General features: G+C 45.7%; 1 long non-coding RNA gene across 1 annotated transcript; it reads right to left on the reverse strand.

The window, feature by feature from the left end:
• Positions 1-1,970: 1,970 nt before the first annotated feature.
• On the reverse strand, positions 1,971-7,505 carry LOC139042397 (uncharacterized). The gene is made up of 3 exons (XR_011499123.1): positions 6,950-7,505; positions 2,412-2,505; positions 1,971-2,286 (listed from the first exon to the last, which is right to left on the reverse strand). It is a non-coding gene; the product is annotated as an uncharacterized lncRNA (long non-coding RNA).
• Between the last annotated feature and the right edge of the window lie 512 nt (positions 7,506-8,017).

The following is an 8,017-nucleotide window of genomic DNA, read 5'->3' on the forward strand; positions in this document are numbered from 1 at the left end:
TGACTCCGCCTCTTCAGAGATATGTGATGTGGAACAAGTTCCTTTCCGTGAAACATGAGAGAAGTTGTGGTACCTATCTCATGGGATCGTAGTGAGGCTTAAATGAGGGTAAGTATGTAAAAAACTTAGCATGGGGTTGGGGACATAGTCAGTGCTCAATAAATCTTATTTATATTATTTTAGCATCATGGACATATCTGATGTCTCATTTAACACTTGGTATGATTATTATTATGACTATGATTATTTTACAGTGGGGTGTTTATCTCCACTAGACCACAGACTTCTTCAAGATAGGACTAGTGTCTATTTCATCTTTTGATTTTTGTACTTACCGTAATACCTGGCATATAGTAGTCAATGTGATGTTGGATGGATAGACAGATGAGTGGGTAGATGGGTGGATGCTTAAATGGATGGTTGGATAATTGCTGCCTGGCTAGGGGGATGGATCAAGGGGCTGGGCCATCTCTGCTAACAGATACATTGATTGTCACATCAGGAGAAGGACAACAAGAAGGGTCAAGAAGGCTTTCAAACTCTTTAGTATAAAGCGAGATGACAGAGGAGAAAGAAACAAAGCAAAACCAACAACCAAGAAGGCTAGTGGTTCCATTTTTATCCACATTGGGTGAAGTGTTGACTTAAATTGCCTCCAAGACCACTTTTACTTCCAAACATTTGCCTTTACCTTTCCCAATCTCCAATGTATAAAGTTACCCAAGTGTCACTCAAAGACCCCCTTGCCTATACTGTGAACTAGCTGGTTTGTCATCTGAACATCAGGAATGTCTCAGACAAGTCTGGCTGTCCTGAGGCTTGTATCTAGGTAAGGGAAAGACAAAGGAAGATCTGGGCTTGGAACTTTCTTCCTGATTCTTCCTGGCGGGGAGGCTCCAGGTTGCCAATCGAGTAGTTTTACAAACAAGACTACAGCTTGCTGTGGTGTGAGCTCAGCACCACATCTGATCTGTAGGGGTCTTACTTCTTGATCTTTCTCCTTGAAGGTTCTGCATGGTTTCTTAGTCATCAAACTCTGCCATCAGGCTGTGTCTAAGTTCTCAGTGGGGCCTGGATCCCTGGTACTTAGATTCAGTGGAGTGAGCTCTTCAGAATTCACTCAGGTGAGAAGGACCTCCATCCCCATCTCATGTGCACACTATGCCATCAATGATCCTTTCCTCTTTTGTGAGCTGTTAAGCACAAGGAAAAGGACCCACACATACAGATGGTCCCTTGCATGTGAGTTGCCACTCTCCAAAGACACCATCTTCCCTACCAACAAAACTTTTTACCTTTTTCTAGAGCGATCATAGTGAGAATCAACTGTAGGAACTTTGCTTCGGATCAATTAACCAAGCGTGTATTCAGTTCCAGCTGGGCTTATTTATTGAGCTTCAGTACTTTGGTAGGACACAGAAGAAGGGAGGCTAGACTTTGTGCTGACCCTAAGCAAGCACTCAGTTAACCCTTACAGGAAAAGAGGGAAGAAGAAGGAACAGGAGGGAGAGAAAGTGGAGGAAGAGGAGGAGAAGGAGGAGGAAGAAAGAAGATTCTTGTTCTCCAAGATCTTACACTCTAACTGGTTGGCAAGACCAATGCCCCTGGAATGATCTAAGAACTGAAGATAGTAACGGGTTGCTCTATCAGGTGACTCAGAGGAGAGGCCTATTCAAGCATTGCAAAAGGAGATCCCAGGATCAGCTAGAGAGACTGAGAGAGGCTCCTTGGGAAGGAGAATCTCATCCTTTTCCAAATCTCTTTTTCTATAGTGAAGATATATGGAGATGTCTACCAACTTGCCCCAGGTCATTTGACCATTCAGTCCTTAGGAGAGAGCAGTGACTAGAACACCAGTGTAGCTACACTCGCCTGCCCAGTGCACCTTTCACAAGGCAGTAAATCCTTCCCTCCCTCCCTCCCTCCTTCCCTCCTTTCCTCATCCCTCCCTCCCTTCCTCCTTCCTTCCTTCCTTCTTCCTTCCTTCCTTCTTCCTTCCTTCCTTCATTCCATTAGTTGTTCAACAAATGCTCTGGTTAACAGTTAGCATGTCCCCTCCGTACAGAGGAACACTCTTTAAGACATTGAGGAGATTTGGTGGTGCTTGGTGGTGAAGAGCTCTGACTTTGGAGAGCGCTAGGCTTCAGTTCAAATCATTGTTCCACCAGCGATGAGCTGCAAGTCCTGCCTTAGTTATTGAACTCTGTTGATCTGAAGGCCCCTCCTGCATACAGTGAGGTAATCAACATAGCCACCTTGGAAGGTTTTGTCAAGATAAAAATGAGGCTGTGAATATAAAGCATAGAAAAGAGTCTGCCATACTGTTCTCTCTTAGGAAATATTCACTACTATTTTTAGTTTCATTATCACAAAATACCCAATAAAGCAAAACTGGCTGAATACATATTTACCTTTTCTATTTCAGAGTACACGCTGGGATCGTCTTGACAAACTTCAGTTATCACTGATTTTAAGAAGTTCAGAGGGACCAGGAAATCAAAATTTCTGTTTTGGAACAAAAAAAAACACTGAATATCCAGTTTCCACTTTCTATAGAACCCTGAGTAGAGGAGAATGAAAGAGAAGCAGAGGCAGAGGTGGCTGACCCACAGCCTTGACACCTGGGGAGGCCAGACTGATTGCCACGGTCTGGATGATGAAGGGACCTCTCAGGTTCTGGGACACCGAGATTTCTGGAATGCTGCTCCTAGTGGAAGCCCCTGTCTGAGTCTTGAGATGCGCCTTCTCCACAGGAAGCTCTCGGCACCAGGCCCGGTTCTCCTCTCCTCTTTTGCATGTGGACGTTTAATTTTCTAGTGTCTTCTCTTCTTCTTAAGTGTCTCTCTTTAAGGCCAGCACCCTTATCTGCTCTAAGAAGTCATTCTACATCAATATCTAAACTGAGGAGAACCTAGCCGCTCTGTGACTGCAGACTTTTTCTTTTCCTACCCTGACAACCTGCAGTCTTATTTTAAAACTATAGGAGAATCTGACACTTGCTTCCTGGTTTTGAGCCTTTCTGTCCCTCTAACGGACTCTCTTTCCCCCATGAAGGCAGGGCTGGTCTCGCTTTGCATGTCGGGAAAGACTGAGCCCTTCTTTGTTCACTCCTTGGGGCAAACAGCATCCTGCCCATCCACCTGTGCGCTCCCTGTGGCCCCTGAGGTCCCAGAGTTTGATGTCCCATACACTTTGCCTTAGGGAACAAAAGACACACTTTACTGAAAATGTCATATGTCAGCCCACGTCCTTCAATTCTATTAAAACCCCTTCTTTTTCCTCTTTCTTTTTTTCAAAAAAAATTATAGGGAAAAAGGAGAGAAAAGGATTGGGGAGAGCAGTCCACAAAAACCCAGCAAACCCAAGCCCACTTTGGGGAGTTGAAACATCTGCACTTTCTCAGCAGTTTGAAAGGAAACAAAAAATTGCCAAGTGGTATAAAATTTGAAGAAAAATTACCCAAAGGAGGAATGGACGTTAACCACGCTTCAATTCCCCACTATGGGTTGACATTTGAAGTACTTTCTTCTCTCCTCTTTCTTTCTGATTCACAGTGTGTCTAAAGAGGTGAATTGGGCACACAAAACCCAACCTCCTCTTGCCAGGGTGGGTATGAAATATGAAGGCTAGACGATTGTCTGGGCTCAGTGCATTGGAATAACATTGGTTAAATTATGGATAGTTTTTGAATAGTGTCACTTTTTTTTTCTCTGCAGATGGTTGTTCACACAAGGAGCCGGGTCTGCATAATTGTATCACTAATCAGCAGAAAGGCAATTAGTTGTGTAAGTGTGCTATAATCATTCTAACAGAAGAGATGACGAAAAGACAAAAAAAGGAGGGGGGGACCAAAATGTCTTTTCTGAATCCATCAACTGACAGCCATAATTAGATATATATAATTGAAAATTCCACAGTAGGGGGGCCAGCTTATACAAATGAATTTTCTCTGCTGCCCTTACGCATTTTTGTCTTTGGCTGAGCATCCCCCTAGGAAAAGGCAGAAAACTCGTCATTCCAAGAGTGCATACTGTACTGGGTATTCTTTCAGACCAATGATGTCAGAATAACAATTTTTTTTTTTTTGGCGTGGGGGGGCATTGGCTGGGGGACTGGGAGGTTGGCAGGCTCTTAGCGTAGGCTGATATGAATTGCGTTGCCATGAATGGTGTCATCGTCACTGTTATTTTGAACCTGTTCTTAGCTGCATCCCTAATGTCTCTCTTTGGGTTCATAATGAGAAATCCCCGGCAGGGCTGACTTACCCATTCAGCACATGTCTAGGGTCCACCATACTTTAAGGGGCCCACAGGAATGTTTTAGTTTTCATTTCTTTTTAAATTAAAAGAAAATAAAATGAATATAATAATAGAGTGTATGAAAATGAATCCAGCCAGAATTATAGTCATCTTTATACTGATGCAGTTGTAAAATACAATTTTCAATATGGTTTTATGGAATAAGGGACCCACAAAGGCAGAAGTGCTGGGAGCCTACTAAAGGCATAAGGTGGCACTGATTCTGGGCTAGGTGGAGCCTCTGTGGAAGAGAGAAAAAGTGGGGCTTGAGGGAGCTTCCTTACAACAGAATATTCCATCCTCAGTTTTTATTGGAAAGAGGGGACTTTATTTAACCAAAGCCTGATTATCAAAACCTATAATTACATTTGGGTTAAAAATTCTTAAGTGCCTATGAGTTCGTGGAAACTGCAGAAAAGCCTAGCACCGAATTAATCAGACTCTAGGTTTCCCATCAGACTAAAAATCTTCTTTTTAAATTGGAAGCGCATTCCCCCAACCTCTCTCTCTCTCTCTCTTTGAATCCACCAACTCTCCTATAATTTAATTGGACAAATCTTAACTGTGATTTTTTTCCCCTCCCAAAGAGGGGGCACATTGCGGCCAAAGCTTGTTAATTAAGTTCTTTAAATGCCCCCAGCTGTGCAATAAGTTTTCAAAGCAGCACAACTGCAAATTTATTTATTTATTTTTTTTTTACCATTTGGTGGCTAGTTTTCAATCATGCATTATTCCCCCCTCCTTGTTTTGAGGATGGGAAAAACAGGAGTAATCTCTGAGAGAATTCCCATGCATTGTGGAATCTTGGACAGACAGTCAAATTGGAGGTGCCAGTAAGTGGTGTCTAATTGGAGCCTGTTTAAGGAGGGAGTCACAAGGGACGATTCTTCGGGCTCCCAGGCAGCTTGGGTACGCACATGCCTGTGTACAAATAACTCCCTGAACGGCACCCAGGCACACAAACCTCCCTCCAGGGCCCGGACGGGGGTTCTCCTGTTGGCAGGTGGGGCTTGAGGGAAAGTGGACTGAGCCAGGCCGGCAGAGGGGCCCTGTGGACAGCACGATGGCCACCGAATGTGTCTCTGGTCTCCCTTCCCCCGAAATGCAGCAGCCCACGTGCCCTGTCTTTTCCATCTCAACTAACCCAGCAGAGGTGGATTTGAAATGGAAGGAGAAATGGGAAGTGAGTTGCAGTCACCTCAATCCTCTACAAAGCACCCGCACTTTAAAGCGACATCTTTTTTAGGAGCAAATGATATCCAACTTAGAGCGAGGACCTTTGTTAAAAAAAACCTTATTCGTATTCCAGCCTCTCCATATTTCAATTCTCTTTTCAGGCATCTCATTGCCCGTTTTGCAATTAGGTGTGGCCACACGATTTGCTCTGGTCAATGGCATGTACATGGAAATGATACATGTCAAGTGGCAGCTTTGAGAGCCAGTGCACAGTTTACCACATTCTGTAATTCCCTGCAGAAGTGGCCGTGTTGAGATGAGGACTCTCTCCCCTGGGTTCCTGGGTTTTCATGGTGCGCAGAGCCCCCCAGCAGAATCTACTCCCACTCCCACTCCATCAACCCATGTTGGACATGTAGCTTGAAGAAGAAATAAGCTTCTCCATGTTAGATCAGTGAGATTTGGGGGTTGTTTGTTACTACAATATAATTGTAGCCCAACTGATACAATTACTTAGAGAATGTCATTAAATGGTGGCCTGGGGACCAGATCAGGCCCGTAGAAATGTTTTGTTTGGCCATGTTTTCTAAAAAGCTAGTTGCCAACCTTAAATATCTGGAAAGCACGCATAAAAATCTGGCAACACTAGGCTTGCCCTCCTTCTGTGTAGCTGCAGTTGCCTGGGGTGGCAGCCCCCAGCACTCACTTAAACCATCTGCTGTCCCCTGGAGGCCAAGACCTTCCCGCATCTGGAGGACAGGAAGAGTGTGTCTTGGGGTTTCCCTTCCCCTTTGCTGCTTCTGTGTGCCACGGAAGGGCAAGGACCAGGCTTGCTTTGGCTTCATTTCCCAAGGGGGTGCTGCAGGTGGCGGTGAAGCACCTGATCGTGGGCCTAAATAGGGAGGGGCTGCAGATCTGAGATCTGGGTGTCTTGCACACTGTGTGCACCTCCATGGTCCATGGCATGGCAGCGTCCACTGGATGAGACATACCTTGGAGGGACTCAGGTAGACCCAGTGGTATGGTCACTTGCCAATTTCGCAACTGTCACACTTGGTCAAGGCAAAGAAGAAGAGACATTATTGCCACTGGTAAGGGCAGGGTACTCCCAATCTCCCTCCCTGTTTCTCTCCTTCCCCTCCCCCTGTTTGCCTTGCCTTTTCCCCATGCACATAAAATGGCCAGCAGCCATTCGTCTTTAAAGCATATCTTCTCCTATGGCTGTTGGATCCTTAGCATCTTTTCCCCATGACTCAACATCTATTTGTTGCTTTTCTCTTGCTCTCCTGCCTTCACCAAAAGGTTTTATTGCCATTCCCAAGAACCTCGGATAGGACTGGAAGTAAGAGAGAAGCCATAGATGCTTACCAAAATCTGGGGTAAAATAACTCCCTAAGATAGAGCCCGTCCATTCGTGGGATAAGGAGAGAAGATGTGAACGGAGCTGCTACTCACCCAGTTGTGTGACTACTAACCTCTGTCCAGCCTTCGTTGTACTCCTTTCTCCGAATGCTGTCAGCATGAAGGTTTTTCAGCTCTCAGCATCCTCCTCTGTTTTCAGGATGTGGGACTAGCTTTGGGAAAAATCATAAAACCAGAAGATTTTCTTCTTCTCCGAAGTCCGCAGCCTGGACCTCGTTCCTTTGCCTCTCTGTGGTGTTCCGTAGCCCTCCTTCCTTGCTCTTTCTTTCTCCCTACCTTGTGGGCAGCTTACTTTCAGTCTACTGCCTCATTGCCAGCAAACTGTGTCCGTGTGTTACCTCTCCCAGGGCAGTCTGCCTTTTAAGTCCTCTTAGACGTTTCCACCTCCATTAGAAGCTGTCCATCACAGTGCAGGATACAGACTTATTTTTCATGCCAGAACTCCTTCTGGGGAACTGGAAATAATGCCTGGTCAGTGGAAAGTGGTTTCACCTTTGGAGAACGGATGCCTCCCTTTCTGGGATGCGTGCTCACTTCTATCTCCCTGGGACGCCCTTCCCCCAAGCACAGGTGCTCCTGAGCTGTTGGACTGGCCCAGGTTTGTGCCGATTCTCTGCATCTTCCCTTTGGCCCTGCCCTTCTGAGCCACTTGCAAAATTCCTACTTTGAAATTCCGGGGGGTGTCACCCTAAGAGTGACCGCCTGGAGGCGTGGTTAAGAGTGCAGGCTCCAGGACCGCAGTGCAGGCTTTATCCTGACCCTGCCACTTACTAGTTGTATGACCTTGGGCTAGTGACTTAAGTTCCTCTCTTTTTCATTTCTGAAATGGGGATAATAACAGAACTGGCCTCAGCTGGGTGCTATGTTCTAAATGTGTTAATACATGGAAAACACTTCAAAGTTACCTGGCACGTTGAGAGAGTTCAATAAAAGTGAGCTATTTATCTCAACTCAGAGAATCTCAACCCAAAGGGGTTCTCTCACCCCGAGGGCCTCTGCAGCCTGCTCCTGGCTCCTCGCACCTGCTTCCTCAAGGGTCGCCTTCTCAGACGTCTTGCAGAGTGTTCCTCTGGCTGCGTCCTAGCAAACCTGAGAAGTCGCCTCTCCGACTGGCGTCCACT

The sequence above is a fragment of the Equus asinus genome, chromosome 28 (genome assembly GCF_041296235.1).
Source record: "Equus asinus isolate D_3611 breed Donkey chromosome 28, EquAss-T2T_v2, whole genome shotgun sequence".
Lineage (NCBI taxonomy): Eukaryota > Metazoa > Chordata > Mammalia > Perissodactyla > Equidae > Equus > Equus asinus.